Here is a 15,258-nt window from a genome sequence, read left to right as displayed (position 1 = left end):
GAGCGAGCCAACTCTTTCCCATCGGCTAAGCCAGGCGACAGCCCTGGATAATCAGTGGCAGGTGTCACGCCCCACAATAAACCTGAAGGAAACAAAGAAGAGCATAGAGCAAACCCAAGGTTGGATTGCTCAAGGAGCACTGTTGGCTGGCACTTTACAAAAACGTCCTGCACGTGGGACCGGATCGTTAAATCCCAAGTGCCCTTGGATGGACATGGAAGGTGAGAGGCAGAACGGAAGGGGCCCCGGGAACTGCTGGATCGGAGAGGCTCTAGCCAGGGGTGACTGGGCCAAGGCCCCGGCTATGTTTATTCAGCTTACAGCTTTCATTTTTCCTAAGTGATTTAAATGAGTTAAAGAAAAAAAAAATCATTCTACTGGATTGAGTCCATCACTAAATATTTGGGACACACGCTGAAAGGTTAGAAGCAAACTCCTGCAAAGAAATGATTGCTGGAATGAGGGAGTTGGCTACCAGAAGAGGCCTGGGATGAAGGCCAACAATGACCCGAGAGAGAATCGAGAGCAGCGAAATGATCCATGAAGTTTCTTGGCATTTTCAAGCACTCCTGGAAAGGGAGAAGCTCATCAACTTCACTGAAGAATCTCCAAACAAATAGCTCAACTGTCTCCGCGTTTCCCAGCCTCGGAACTGGGCTGGGAAATTCAAATGAAAGTTGTGAAATGAGTATGTCAAGTCTGGTGTCCAGGGTTTTATAATGTGGTTTGGGGTGCTTCAGTCACAGTTTGACCTAATCTTCAAGGTCACATGTATGCCAGACGTTATGTGAGGAGTACAGTTTTTCTCAGCCCTACCTGGGCCTATTAATACATTCTCAGTCAGCTTACATTGTTGTGTAGGAGTGGATTTCAGTCAATTATCTCCTTTGCCTCAAAGTCAACACAAAACAAAAACCCTATCCAAAATATGCAAATTAGGGATTGACTGATTTTTCTAGCAGAATCTTCACAAGGGACAAAGAGGGGAGGGGAAGGAGGGAAGGAACTAGTACATTCAGCCCCCCATTCGATTGAATTTACCCCAAAGCTAGAAAAAGTGTCAAGTGCAAATTTGCTATTTTGGAGACCTTGGGCCACTCCTTCACTTCATTGTAAGAAACCTAGTGCTCTAGTGGAGCCCCAGGCTGAGGGGCCAGCAGGAGAAAGAGATAAAGACGGCTGGCTGTGTGAATTTTCTCCCAGTAATCAGGGGCCCAGAGGCTGCCCCAGGATCCAGTGCTGGAAGTCAAGGCCAAGTTCAGCACAAGGAATGGATTGGGGCTGATACAAAAAGGGGAACAAAGAAGTGGCCCAGAAATGAGTACAGAGCTGGGCCCCCACTGCAAGTCAGTGTAGAGGCTGGAAGGTACGTGAGAAGCAAAGCTGGAGACAGCGGGGCTCCACTTCCAGGGCCCCTACCCATCTCCAAGGGTAAGAGAGCTGTGAAAAATGCACTCTGAGGCCTGGTGCAGTAGCTCATGCCTGTAATCCTAGCACTCTGGGAGGCCGAGGCGGGAGGATTGCTTGAGGTCAGGAGTTCGAAACCAGCCTGAGCGAGACCCCGTCTCTACCAAAAATAGAAAGAAATTAATGGACCAACTAAAAATATATATACAAAAAATTAGCCGGGCATGGTGGTGCATGCCTGTAGTCCCAGCCACTCAAGAGCCTGAGGCAGGAGGATGGCTTGAGACCAGGAGATTGAGGTTGCTGCGAGCTAGGCTGACGCCACGGCACTCACTCTAGCCTGGGCAACACAGTGAGACTCTGTCTCAAAAAAAAAAAATAATGCACTCTGGTCAGGACAGTAGCATCAGCAACATATGTTATCACATGTTGTATATACTGAAGTATATAGTCCCACCCCCCAGAAAGAGATCACACTGTATTTGTGGGGAAGGATGCAACTGCAAAAGCATCTAACACAAGACTAGGAGTGGAGGCAGGCATGAAGGCCTACTCACAGAACAAAGCACAGCATCACTCCAGGGCTATTTTTATGGCAAGAGGCTCATGCGCACCTTTAATCCTGAAGGAGCATGATGAAATGCCCTTCACTCTGTGTTCCAAATCCATGCTTAAAATTTACTTTAAATGTTTTATGAAAAGGGATACAGAGTCTTACTTAGCGCACTTTCTAAGGATTTCTTCTACTGAAGCAATTTGTAAATGTTGCAAGGTGTTAGAAGAATAGGCTTTCGAGAAGAAAATAAATTGTGTTTGTTAAATCCCAAGTAGCACGGAGTCCTAGCAGGTACCACTGGAAATATCTGACGGAAAGGGAAAGTTGCTCACTTCTTCCAGTCTAACCAAGAGTTTGCTACTTCAGATTGGGAAACCTTTAGCCACAGGGCTTTGGGTTTCATCTTGAAACCCTCTAGGGAACACAAATGGCTCACTTTGGGGTTTGGCTGTGTGTTGATGAGGGGCGGGTTAGTGAATGACTCATTCCGTTGCATGAGCACTGGCGGGACCCTCCTGTGCCCTCTCTGGATCACAGCCTGCAGTCTCTGGAAAGGAGAGAACTGCATAGGGCAGGGCTCAGCAAACCTCTTCTGGGCTAGGAAATCATGCAGGCAATGCAGACCACCTCAGCATAGTCTTCTTCCTTTTCACCTTTTAACAGCCTTATTGAGATACAATTTGCATATCATACAATTCACCCACTTAAAGGGTACAGTACATTTTGAGTTTTTTTTTATTTTGTTTTGTTTTGTTTTTTGGTATATTCACTGTATGTGCAATGATCCCCACAATCAATTTTAGGTTTTCATCAACACACACACACACACACACACACATCCATAAAAATTCAGTAGCCATTAGTAGTTACTCCCATTTTCTTCCATCACCCCTAGCCTCTGGCAACCAGTAATCTAATTTCTATCACTATACATTTGCCTATTCTGGACATTTCATATAAATGGAATTATAAAATATGTAGCCTTCTGTGTCTGGCTTCTCTCTCTTAGCATAATGTTTTCAAGGCTCATCCAGGTGGTAACATGTTTCAGTCCTTCATTCCTTTTTATGAGCACATAATGCTCCATTGTATGGACATACTGCCTTTGTTATCCATTTACCAGTTGATGGGCCTTTGGGGTCATTTCCACTTCTGGGCCATTATGAACAATACTGCTATGAAGATTCCTATACAAGTTTCTGCATAGACACATGTGTTTGATTCTTTTCAGAATATACCTAGAAACAGAATTGCTGAGTCATATAGTAACTCTATGTCTAATCTTCTGAGGAGCTGCCACACTGTTTTTACAAAGTAGCTGCACTATTTTCCCATCCCACAGCAATGTATGAGGGTTCCAATTTCTCCACCATCTCACCATCACTTGTTATGATCTGTCTTTTTTAATATAGTTGTCCTACTGGGTGTGGAGTAGTATCTCACTGTGGTTTTGATTTGTATTTCCATAATGATTCATGCTGTTGAGCATCTTTTCATGTGTTTAGTGTCCATTTGTTTATTTTCTTTGGAGAAATGTCTATTTAAATCCTTTGCCCATTTTAAAATTGAGTTATTTGTCTTTTGTTGAGTTTTGTTCTTTATATATTCTGGATAAAAATCCCTTATCAAACATATGATTTGCAGGCCGGGCGTGGTGGCTCACGCCTATAATCCTAGCACTCTGGGAGGCTGAGGCGGGTGGATTGCTCGAGGTCAGGAGTTCGAAACCAGACTGAGCAAGAGTGAGACCCCGTCTCTACTATAAATAGAAAGAAATTAATTGGCCAACTAGTATATATAGAAAAAATTAGCCGGGCATGGTGGCACATGCCTGTAGTCCCGGCTACTCGGGAGGCTGAGGCAGAAGGATCGCTTGAACCCAGGAGTTTGAGGTTGCTGTGAGCTAGGCTGACGCCACGGCACTCACTCTAGCCTGGGCAACAGAGTGAGACTCTGTCTCAAAAACAAAACAAAACAAAAAAAAACATATATGATTTGCAAATATTTTGTCCCATTCTTTGGGTTTTTAAAAAATTCTTTAGAATATAAAAATCAGGCTGGGTGAAGAGGCATGCACCTGTAGTCCCAGACACTCGGAAGGCCAGAGCAGGAGGATTGCTTGAGACCAGGACTTCAAGACCAGCCTGGGCAACATAGCAAGACCCCAGCTTTTTAAAAAATGTAAAAACCATTCTTAGCTCACAAGCCTTACAAAAACTGGCCACTGGCTAGCTTTGATACATAGGCTATAGTTTACTGAGCTCTGGTCTATATCATGGGTTTTTAAACTTTTTAAAAAGTGGTTGTAGTGAATGTCTGTTGTTTTACTGTCCTAGAAACCCCTTTGGTTAAAAAAAACACCTGAATTTTCTTTTGGAAAGCAGCTTCTCCCCACTTTCATGCTGTCTTGGTGGAACTGTCATGAAGATTTCTTATCATCCTCTGGCCAGAGATGAACAGCTGAACTAAGATAAGCCAGTCTCTTTCCAGAGACAGTAAATGTCTAGTAAAGTGACAAAGTGGGGGAAGACAAGTGGGAGCTGACTCATCTCAGCAGAAGTGGCCTAATAAGCCTGTCCCTCAGTTGCCACAGCTGAGATCCACAGAGTTGCCCTGTTCCTATTCTTTCTAAGACCTGGTAGATTAGCTTGTCCTTCAACTACTCCCATTTCCTTCTACCAAACTCTATCCCTCATTCCTTTTGCTTGTTATCCAGAGTCAATCTCTATTGCTTGCACCTTAAAGAAACAGAAATCAACCCCTTCTCCAAGCAAAACCATGCACTGAGCCCCAATCTATAAAACAGATAAAAGTTGGGTAGCTTTGGTTGAATAGGGGTGGAAGCAAAAACACCTTCCTGCTATACTCCTCCCATTGTGGTCCCTGAGGCATCTCCATGTCATTGTGGAACAGTTTGACAACCTCTGGACAAGATGCCTCTAAGGTACCTTTTGACTCTGGTACATTAAGAGTTGATGAGAGTTAGAAGTGAGTGAGAGATGAGAAATTGGAGGGCAAAATAAGTCTTCCAATTTTGGGGGAGCAGTTGTACTAATTGGTCTCACAAGAGAGGATAAAATCAGCAGTGCAGAAACAGACAGGCAGAGTTCAGAGGGCTTTCAGACAAAATGAAGCCACTCAAGGAGGAAACTATGAACAAATTATATTTTAATCCAAAAGTAAATAGGTAAGAGTATGAGCTTAAGGCTTTCTCTTTAGAATGGAATAAAGGAAAGCACAAGCAATCCAAAGAAATATGTACCTGTTAATGGAAAAAAAACCTGCCAAACTATATGTTAAATTTAGCTTTCTCTTTACTGATTGTTCTATAGAAGTATCATCTTTGCTCAGAAATATAACCTCACATCTACGGCCAATTGATGTTCAACAAGGGTGTCAAGAACATTCAATAAAGAAAGAATCATCTCTTCAACAAGTGGCATTGTGAAAACTTGATATCCACATATAAAACAATGAAATTGGATCCTTATCTTACATCACATAAAAAATTAACTCAAATAGATCAAAGACTAAATTTAATAGCTAAAACTATAAAAGTCTTAGAAGAAAACATAGGGGAAATCTGCATAACCTTAGATTTATCAATGGTTTCTTAAAAGATTTCTAAACATGGAAAACATGGTTTCCAAAAGCACAGAGAGCAAAAGAAAAAAAATAGATAACTTGAACTTTATCAAAATAAATTTTTTTTCTTCTGGATAGAGACTTAAAAGAAGAAAAAAATGAAAAAATGTTGTGCATCAAAAGACACTGTGAAGAGAGTGAAAAAACAACCCACACCTGGGAGAAAATATTTGTAAATCATGTGTCTGATAGAGGTTCAATATCCGGAATATATAAAGAACTTATATAACTCAAAAATACGAAGACAAATAGTCCAATTAAAATGGGCAAAGGACTCAGACATTTCTTCAAAGAAGATATACAAATGGCTTATAAGTACATGAAAAGATGTTCAATATCATTACTTACCAGGGAAATGAAAATACAAACCACAAAGAGATACCACATCACACCCACTAGTATGGCTACTGAAAGAGCTCAGGAAATTTCACCCTAAAATATGATTTCTTGGTGTAAAGAGTATTTTGAATTAAAGGCCCTTAGAGATTAACAAACCCTTGGAAGGGGCTTTCCCTCTATCTGCATAACCAGATGAAGCCATCAAAAGAACAATTGACTTCCTTTCCCTTCCCTGTTATCTCACTATATTGGAGGAAAGAAGATCAAGAATGCAACCAGACCTGGCCCACATAATTTTAAATGTAATACCTGTCTCTCAGGTTAATTGAATTTGCAAAGAGAATCACTTACAAGTGAATCTGTTTTCCCCATCCATTCATCCTCCCTAGCAACTATTTATTACCCCCAAACAGAATTATCTATACTCCTCATCTCCTCCTCCCCTCTAAAAGGAGGGCATAAAATATCTGGATCCCATTTCTCTGTTGTATGTTGGATTATGTAGGAAATGTTTGTGTACAATGCAAAAAAAGAAAAAAAAGATGAAAAAGTTTCTGTGGATGTTTTGTGTAGTATCTTGGCATTTGTATTGATAGTTAAAAATTCACTTACAAATAAAACTCCCATGATGCTAGATTTTATGTGTACCCAATTTGAACCAGGGTTGATTGACACCTGTAAAATTTGTCAAAAACGTTCCTCTTATAAGCAAATACAGTACTGTTAAATTTTTTAAAAATCCGGATCCCACTGGGATATTGGGTGATCACTTTGTGTGCACAGAAAGTAAACTTCCTCCTCTTATTAATCTGCCTTAATTGTGAGTTGATCTTTCAGTGAACTCAAAGGGGGGGAAAGGGGAAGTTTCCCCTCACCCTCACACTATAATCAAAAAAGACGAACTAATAAGTATTGGGGAGAGTATGGAGAAATTGTAACCCTTATACATTGCTGGTGGGAAAGTAAATTTGTGGAAAACACTGCAGCGGAAAACAGTTTGGTGGTTCCTCTATGTTAAACATAGAATTACCATATGATCCAGCAATTCCATTACCAGGTATATACCCTAAACAATTGAAAATAGGTACTCAAGCAGGTATTTGTACACCATTGTTAACAGCAGCATTATTCGCAATATCCCCAAAGTGGGAACAACACAAGTGTCCATCAACAGAAAAATGAATAAACAAAATGTAGTGTATCCATACCATGGAAAATTATTCAGCCTTAAAAAGGAATGGAGTTTTATATATGCTACAACATGGATGAGTCTTGAAAACATTATGCTAAATGAAGTAAACCAGATACAAAGGCCACATATTGCATGATTCCACCATATGTAACATCTAGAATAGACAAATTCATAGAGACAGAAAGTCGATTAAAGGTTACCAGGGGCTGGAGGGAGTAGGGAACAGAGTTATTGCATAATGGGTATAGAGTTTCTATTTGGGGTGATAAAATATTTTGGAAACGATAATGGTGATATTTGTACAACATTGTGAATGAAGTTAATTAACTGAATTGGATGCTTAAAAATCACAAAAATGGCAACATTTATGTTATATATTTTTATCAATCATGGTAAAAAAGAGGAAGAAACATCTTTAACCGACATGTAGTGAATGTAAGAGCAAAGAGGATTTGGGGGTTAACAAGCAAGTTCCTGAGTCAATTGGATTAAGAATTTCTGAACAAAAAAAAAAAGAGAGGAAGGGTATGCTAATTATGAGGAGTATACCTCAAGAAAACAAGAATTCTGTCTGTGGAAGGAAAGAACAGAAGACTGACTCATGGCTTGTCTGAGACCCCTGCTAACCATCACTCTGGAGGAAGTACTTCAAATACAACAAACTTGGCATGGGGTCCCTCAAGTTCTCCCAGTCCAGTCTCTGGATACCTTGCCCTAAGTGCTTTTGACACAGGAGCAGCTACAAAGCTTAAAAGGTAAAGCTCCTATTAAGCTCAAACAAGACTTGTGAGGCCAGACCAGTAAAAGGTTGCAGAAAGCTATCAGAAATCTCTCAGGGCACCCACTATCACCTGATCTCAGGAGCAGCACAAGAAAACATTGGCTTGACGTACAGTGAGACAACAGAACTGCTGAGGGCACCAAATTCCATGACCACCAAGGAGGAATCCGAGCCACTCAGTTTCCAGGGACAAGTGAAAAGCCCAGGGGTTAGACTTCCAGCTATGAGACTGGGTGGGGCTTAGAGCCATATACACCATATGCCCTAAGCTTGGATCAAGTGTCTACATTGGGTCAGCCAGCACTGTTGCTAGTAGGTATTTTGGGACCATATTTAGCACCTGGTTACCATTCAGGGCCTGGAGTGTCCCATGGTCTAAGGTGGCCTGGACAAAGAAGAGTTACAGTTGGCCGGGCGCGGTGGCTCATGCCTATAATCCTAGCACTCTAGGAGGCTGAGGCAAGAGTATTGCTTGAGCTCAGGAGTTCAGGACCAGCCTGAGCAAGAGCAAGACACCATCTCTACAAAAATTAGAAAAATTGGCTGGGCGTGGTGGCACGTACCTGTAGTCCCAGCTACTTGGGAGGCTGAAGCAGGAGGATCGCTTGTGCCCAGGAGTTTGAGGTTGCTGTGAGCTAGGCTGATGCCACGGCACTCTAGCCTGGACAACTGAGTGAGACTCTGTCTCAAAAAAAAAAAAAAAAAAAAAAAGAAAGAAAAGAGATCTCTTAAGATACTTCCAGCAAGCTTAAAATTATGAAGTGATGATGAATGTCCCAGGAACATATTTTACCCTCAGTTACTTTTGGAACTAAACATGGTCACAAAATATTCACTGGCAACAGTCATGGTCTACCCAGTAGACAGATTCAACCTATGCTTAGGGATCCTGCAAAGCAAAGACATCCTCAAAAAGTAGTTGAAAGCATTTGGAATTTGGTTGTTCAAAAATACAACTGAAGCAGCCATTATGGGAAAACCAGAACTTTGTTGGGCTTCCCTATGCTTAATTTTAGTTTAATGTTGTTTTTAGTTCATTTACACAGAATGTTGGGAGACATCATGATCTCCTTCATACCTGGTTACAGAGCCCTGTGGATTTCCCATAGTCCTTCTGGTGGCCACCCAGGCAATTGGGCCAAGGGAGAGAAATGATTGAGTTTAGAAATGGGTGCAGCCCAGGTTGGGACATTTGCTTCAGGCCTGCTATTGGGCACAGAGGCTGAATAATTTAAATTCAAAGCTAAAGCAAGGCTGAGACTAGCAGACATCCAGGTTCAGGTTTCAGCGAGTCACAGAAAGGCAACTTAAGTTCAAAGAACAGGCATTTGGCTCTATTTTTTTCTTTTCATAAAGAGCTCTTATGAAGATAAAGTTAATTTCTGTGACTCATAAACAGAAGATTTCCAAAGCTCCATAAGGTTTCTATGCAATTATGTCAGAATAGCTTGATGAGAAAATAAATAATTCCATGTTTCCTACAAGTGTATCCATGTACATAAATGTGCACTCCATAAGAACAGAGTTCAGGAACAGTGTTGGTTGGCAAGGAAAGAAGAGACTTTATTCTAGTTAATAACTAGAGCATCTCCGTGTGCACCAGGGCACCCCAACGTGACTTTGTCTGTGATTGGCTGCTGGCCACATGGCAAGAGCATTTGTAATATTGCCACAACCCAGGAAACAGCTCTTTCTCCAATCCATAGACACCAAGTTGCACTGCTAAAAAATTATGGAAGTAAGCCATCTGGAGGTTTCTGGGTGTGGAAAAATCAAGGGACCCTCTGCAGCAGGAATAGCTAAGAACAGATAGTGTCCTCTGGGACCTCATGGCATCGTGATGGAAAATGGAGAATCAGAAAGGAAGACTCAGGCAAACGTCCAAGAAAGACTTCAGTATTTATACACTATTTTATTTGATTTGTACATGTTGCTACAGCATCACAGGGAAAAAATCCTTTCTGTAAACATGAGAAATGTGACCTCCAAAGAAGACGTTAATTGTACATATTGGTTCAAAGAACACACTAATTGCAGTATCTCCTATACTTTATTCCCATAAGTTGTTTCTGAAGATGATGCCAATAGACAGTGAACCTGAGAGCTCTGGGTTGACTGCAACCACCCTCCACCCAGCTTAGGAGTCCAGCCTGCTCCCTGTCTCTGCTGCTACTCTCCCAGGGCTTCCGGAAGGAAAAGTACACATGAGAGGTGCCGAGAGTTGGGGAGTTCTGAGCTGCCAAAGTAACACAGAGACTAGGATCTAGAGAAAACTGGCCAAGAGGACAACAAAGGGAGGAAGAAGCCCAGTTTCATCCACAAGGGATGGATCCCATACCCAGGTCCTGCTCCAGCCCTAAGAACAGAAGTGAAGGGGGAGAGGCCCAGGCTAGCTAGTGAGCCCCTGCGCTTGCCCACTCAGGCCTCTCCTATAGATTCCAAGCTCATATACCCATATCCACCCATCCACTCAACTCTTCCACTTAGACATCAAATAAGGTCCTCAAATGTAACATGTCGAAGACCAAACTCTTCATCTTTATCTACCTCCTTCCCCAAACCTACCCACAGTCTTCTCAGTCCCTTTTACTGTGGCTCTATTCTTCCAGCTGTATGGAGCAAACATGTGAGCGTCATCCTGGACTTCCCATTTTCTCTCAAAGCCCACATCCAATCAGTCAGCAAGTACTGTTGGTTCCACCTTCAAACTATGTCCACAATCTTATCACCTCTCATCTCCACCTCCAGCAGCCTGGCCTGAGCCATCATCATCTCTAGCCCGGATTAGGGCCCCACCCCCCTCCGTACCTCCCCTTTTAGTCTCCTACACTCTATCCTCAACACAGTATCCAGGCTGATCCATTTGAATTGTAGGGCAGACCAGGGCACTCTTCTGCTCAGCCCATGGCTTCCCATTTCATTCAGAGTCAAAGCCAAAGTCCCTACCATGGCCCATAATTCTCCCCTACCCCCGATCTGCCCTCCCATGGTGCCATCTTATATGGCTTCCTCCGTTGTCCATTCCATTCCAGCCAAAATGGCTTCCATACTGTTACTCGAAAACGCCAGGCACGTCCTTACTTTAGGGCCTTTGGGCTGTTTCCCAGAATGCTCTCCCCTACCCTAGATGTGCTGGGTCGGCCCCCTCTCCTTCAGGTCTCCACTCAAATGCTACCTTATTTAAATGACTCCCTGACTCCTATTTTAATTGACAACTCTCTCCCCAAGACTCCCTTTCCCTTTTCCCTGATTCATTTTTCTCCACAGTATCATCGCTTATCATTTAGTTAGTTTATTATCTGCCAGAATGTAAGTTCCATGAGGGCAGAGATTGTTACCTGTTCATTGCAGCGGCATCTAGCAGACAGCCTGGCACACAGCAGGTGCTCAGTGTGAGTTGAATAAATGACAGAACCTGACCTCCTTCTCCCTCCTCTTCCGTCTCTGCATCCAGGTACTCTTAGGCAAAGCTTCTATTCCTTTAGTCTGTTTGGGCCTTGACACAGGAAGAGTCAGGCTTCCTTCTTGGCAAAAAGCATTTCTGGCCACAAAAAAACAGGAAATAGAGGAAGGGGAATCCATCTTTTTCCCCAGAAATGGTTCCTCAGTACCTCCCTGCAAAGCCAGTCCCATCAAGAAGCTTGGGCCACCAAAATTCAGGACAAATCACACCTGGGAAGGGCTGAGATAAACAATTTCTGAGAGCTCATTCAGTGAGTTCTGGGAATTGGGTGGGCCAGCTCTGGACTTCGCACCACCAGCCTACCCCCAAATTTCCCTTGTTGCCTATTGCCATGAGTCTATTAACTCTATTAGAGAACAGTCCTTCTCTGTTTTGTTCACTGCTGTATCCCTAGGACCTAGAACAGGGCTTAGAACATAGTAGATCCTCAGGAAATATTTGTTGGATGGATGAATGAGCAAATGAATGAATGAACCAGTGGAATGACCAAGTATATGGGGGTAACTTACTACCTGCCAGCCCCCTGACCACAGCTCTTCCTACCCTTTTCTCCCCCATCCTGTCAGTTCTCCCTGCCTTGGTTCCCTCAGTTCTCTCGTGACTGTGTTCTGCCTAGTACTACACCTCTTCCATGTCTCCTTCCTATTTCTAGTCTCCACTCCAATCCCAGCCTGGATTTCCAACACAGTTGGCAGTGACCTTGAGATTTATTTCCTCCTCTTTCTGTAAGTGGGCCATATCTTGCTTGTTTGAGTGCCTACTGTGTGCCAGGTGCCATACTGAGTGCATTATATACATTTTATTTAATCCATAGAACAACACATGGAGAGATGCCCTCAAACAAAGCCAGCTACCCTCCAAGAGCCAGAGGATATGTACCTGCCCTCAGATTGGGCCTTGTCCCTCAGCACAAAGGAGGGAATGCTTTCTCTGCCCTTTGCACACCAAGCACTGGACTGGCCGACCATCCTGTCTTGGTCTGCCTTCCACAGTCCTGCTCAGTGCCTTCGGGAGAAAGCTCCCAGAGGCCAACTCACTCCACTTGGCGTAGGGCCCAAGTACCGACTTCCCAGGATGACTTGCACTGAGCACACCTGAGTGGTGACCCATAGAAGAACTGGGGCTTCGGTTCCAGCTGCCAATTGTAGCAAATTTTCCCAGAACCCAAACTCTCATCTTGCCCTCTGACAACCAAGCCCAAGGGACCTACATAGCTGTATAGTATATGGTCTGTATATTTTGTCTCAACCCAAGCATTTTAAAATCCTTGCCTGGGAATGGAGTGAAAGGCATTTTTGGAACTATTCAAAACATGCAGTTCTGTTCCTCAAGGAGAACCAACACTGAGGATGTGACGTTTATAGGACATGTCAGTGGAAAAGATTACTTTTCTTAAAATACATTTGTTAAATGATAGGTCAAACACCAAACGGATGGGAACCTACAAGTGGGAGACATCACAGGAAGAGGGAAATATGATTTTTATTATAAACATATGCATTTTATTATTTCTCCCAGTGAGGATCAGGATCGGGAATCTGCAGCTGTGAAAGGGCAAGGAGAGAGCAGTATTTTTAGACCTGTCACTTTAAAATATACCTTCTCCTGCCTTGCTGTAGCCCTTCTCTAAACAAGACCCTCCTGGAGCCTGAGCTCTGCGAGGAAGAACATACGCATAAAACAAACGACTAGGAGGCAGTTCCTCTTGCCCTCAAAAACACCATCTAAAATAGAGCTGGGCTTGTCACCATCCCCATGCAGGCACAGCTCCTTCCCCGGGCTCAGGCAGTTGGGCCACTGTTCTCCATCCTGAACTGCGCAAATCATCAGTGACCCCCCCCCCCATCTCCCACAAGCCCAGTCCTCCCTGGCACAAGATCCTGTTGGTTCTTTCTCAGGAAATCTCTCTGAATAAGCCCAAATGTGAAAAGCTACTATTTTGTGGGGCCTCCTAGGTGCTTTAGACAGGAGGCATCTACACCAAATCCCCGGGAGGCAAACGAGAGGGTTAGCCCCAGTTTACAGAGAAGGAAATGGAGGCATCTTGCTCAAGGTTGCACAGCTCATAAGTGGTGAGGGGGAAGGCAGGGGGAGGATTTGAACCCAGGTATGTCTGACTCCAAAGCCCTTTCCTGTGTCATAATCCGTGCTGTCTCTCCATTTTCCCAGCCCCAGCCCCAGCCAACCACTAAACACTCTAGGTCTGCAACTCTGCAACACCCTCTGCCCAATTCCCCTGATTCCTCCCACGCACAGAGCCACAGGCGTCTGCCACGAATGTGTCTTTCTTTACATCCCCGTCCTTCTGCAGGGCCCTCTGTATTGCAAAGTCCTCGCCCTGCCATTTAACACCTTCCCCAAGCCCACCCTCACCTCCCACACTTCTCCAACAATTGCTCCCCCTCGCTTCACTCTCAGGGACCCAGCCCGCACGGGCCATGCTCATTCCTGCCCCGACATTGTCACTCATGCTGTAACCCTCTGCCCAGAATGCCTTTTACTCTCTTCATCTCCTTCCCAAACCTTCACTGATGACTCCAGAAAGATGGGAGCCCTCTCCCACCGTACAATCCACTGATTGAGTCTGTGCTGTGTTACAACATCTTCCAGTTGTGTTGCGTGTCTCTCTTCTCTCCCCAACACACTGACATACTACTTCTACTCCAGTGTCTGGCACCGTGGCAGGCACAGAATGGGTGCCCAGCAGCTTCTGGGCTGTTTTGACTTGCTTCTATAAAGTGCCATGCTAAAAGGATTTCTCCAAAGAGGAGGGCTTATGAGAAGGGATGTGGCCCGTATGAAAGCAACTCCTTTGTTCACAGCAATGCCAGCATCTCCACAGTCAGAGTTGGCTATTCAGAGAGATGGAAACACTGGATCAAGCTTTTCAATCAAGTAATTTGGTCTGTTCGTACCCTTAAGTCAAGCAGTGTCTTCTTCCTTGTGGCATTTAGAACCAAAAGCGAGTGGGGGCGACAGGCACTTTATTACTGACGTGTCATAGCCTCCATGGGACTGCTCTGCCAGCAAGAAAGCGATTTCTCCAGCCACTTTGCAAATGACCGAATTATGGGTTTACTCAGTCTTTCACGCTGCCAGGCTCAACATTTTCATTTACTTCTCTCATTACCCTTGGCATGGTTTCCACATTGGGGAAGGCAGAACTCTCTCAGGCTCACATCTCCCTAAGGGCTCTAAAAAATACCTTGCCTTAAAATTAAGATCCTCTTTGGTTCCTAGGAATCTCTGCCCCCAACCCTGCCCACCCACCCAGGGCACTGCCAGGGGGTCTCAGGCCTGTGGGGGACATTGAAATCCACATTCACATTTTGGTCATTGTTTTAAAACCATTTCCTAGTGAAATACTGTCATTTTGGGAAACAATTCTGTCAGGAAGTCATTTCAGGCAAAAATCAAATCCACGGCACTCCACACAAATAACAAACAGACTGCAAAGCCCTTCGGTGGGACTCCAAGAACTGCCATTTGGAAGGGAGGTCAGGAAGTGGAGCGTAAACATCTGGTGTTCTAAAGGGCTGGCCTGGGGGCTGTGTGCAGATGTGAGAAGCCATGGGCTCCATGGCCTGGCCTCTGAATACCTTCCTTTTACTTTTTCTCAGGACAGATTTTTGGCTACCAGGGCACTGAGTCACCCGGACCTCAATTAACACTGGAAATGCTACTCAAACAGATGGACTATTTATCAAGGTGATGGGCCATTTTCGCTGACTACTTCTAACATTTATTTTTTAATTAGCCAACTTGCTAATTTGCTTAGCATTTCTTGGCCTAATTGGTGCTGGGAGGTCTTTGACTCTTGGGAGGGTCTCTTTTTTCAGTCACTTTTCAATTCGCACTGGCTCCTTGGGCATTTT

Source organism: Microcebus murinus, chromosome X, assembly GCF_040939455.1.
Source record: "Microcebus murinus isolate Inina chromosome X, M.murinus_Inina_mat1.0, whole genome shotgun sequence".
Classification (NCBI taxonomy): domain Eukaryota; kingdom Metazoa; phylum Chordata; class Mammalia; order Primates; family Cheirogaleidae; genus Microcebus; species Microcebus murinus.
The sequence above is the reverse complement of the archived record's forward strand: the minus strand, read 5'-3'. Positions refer to the sequence as shown.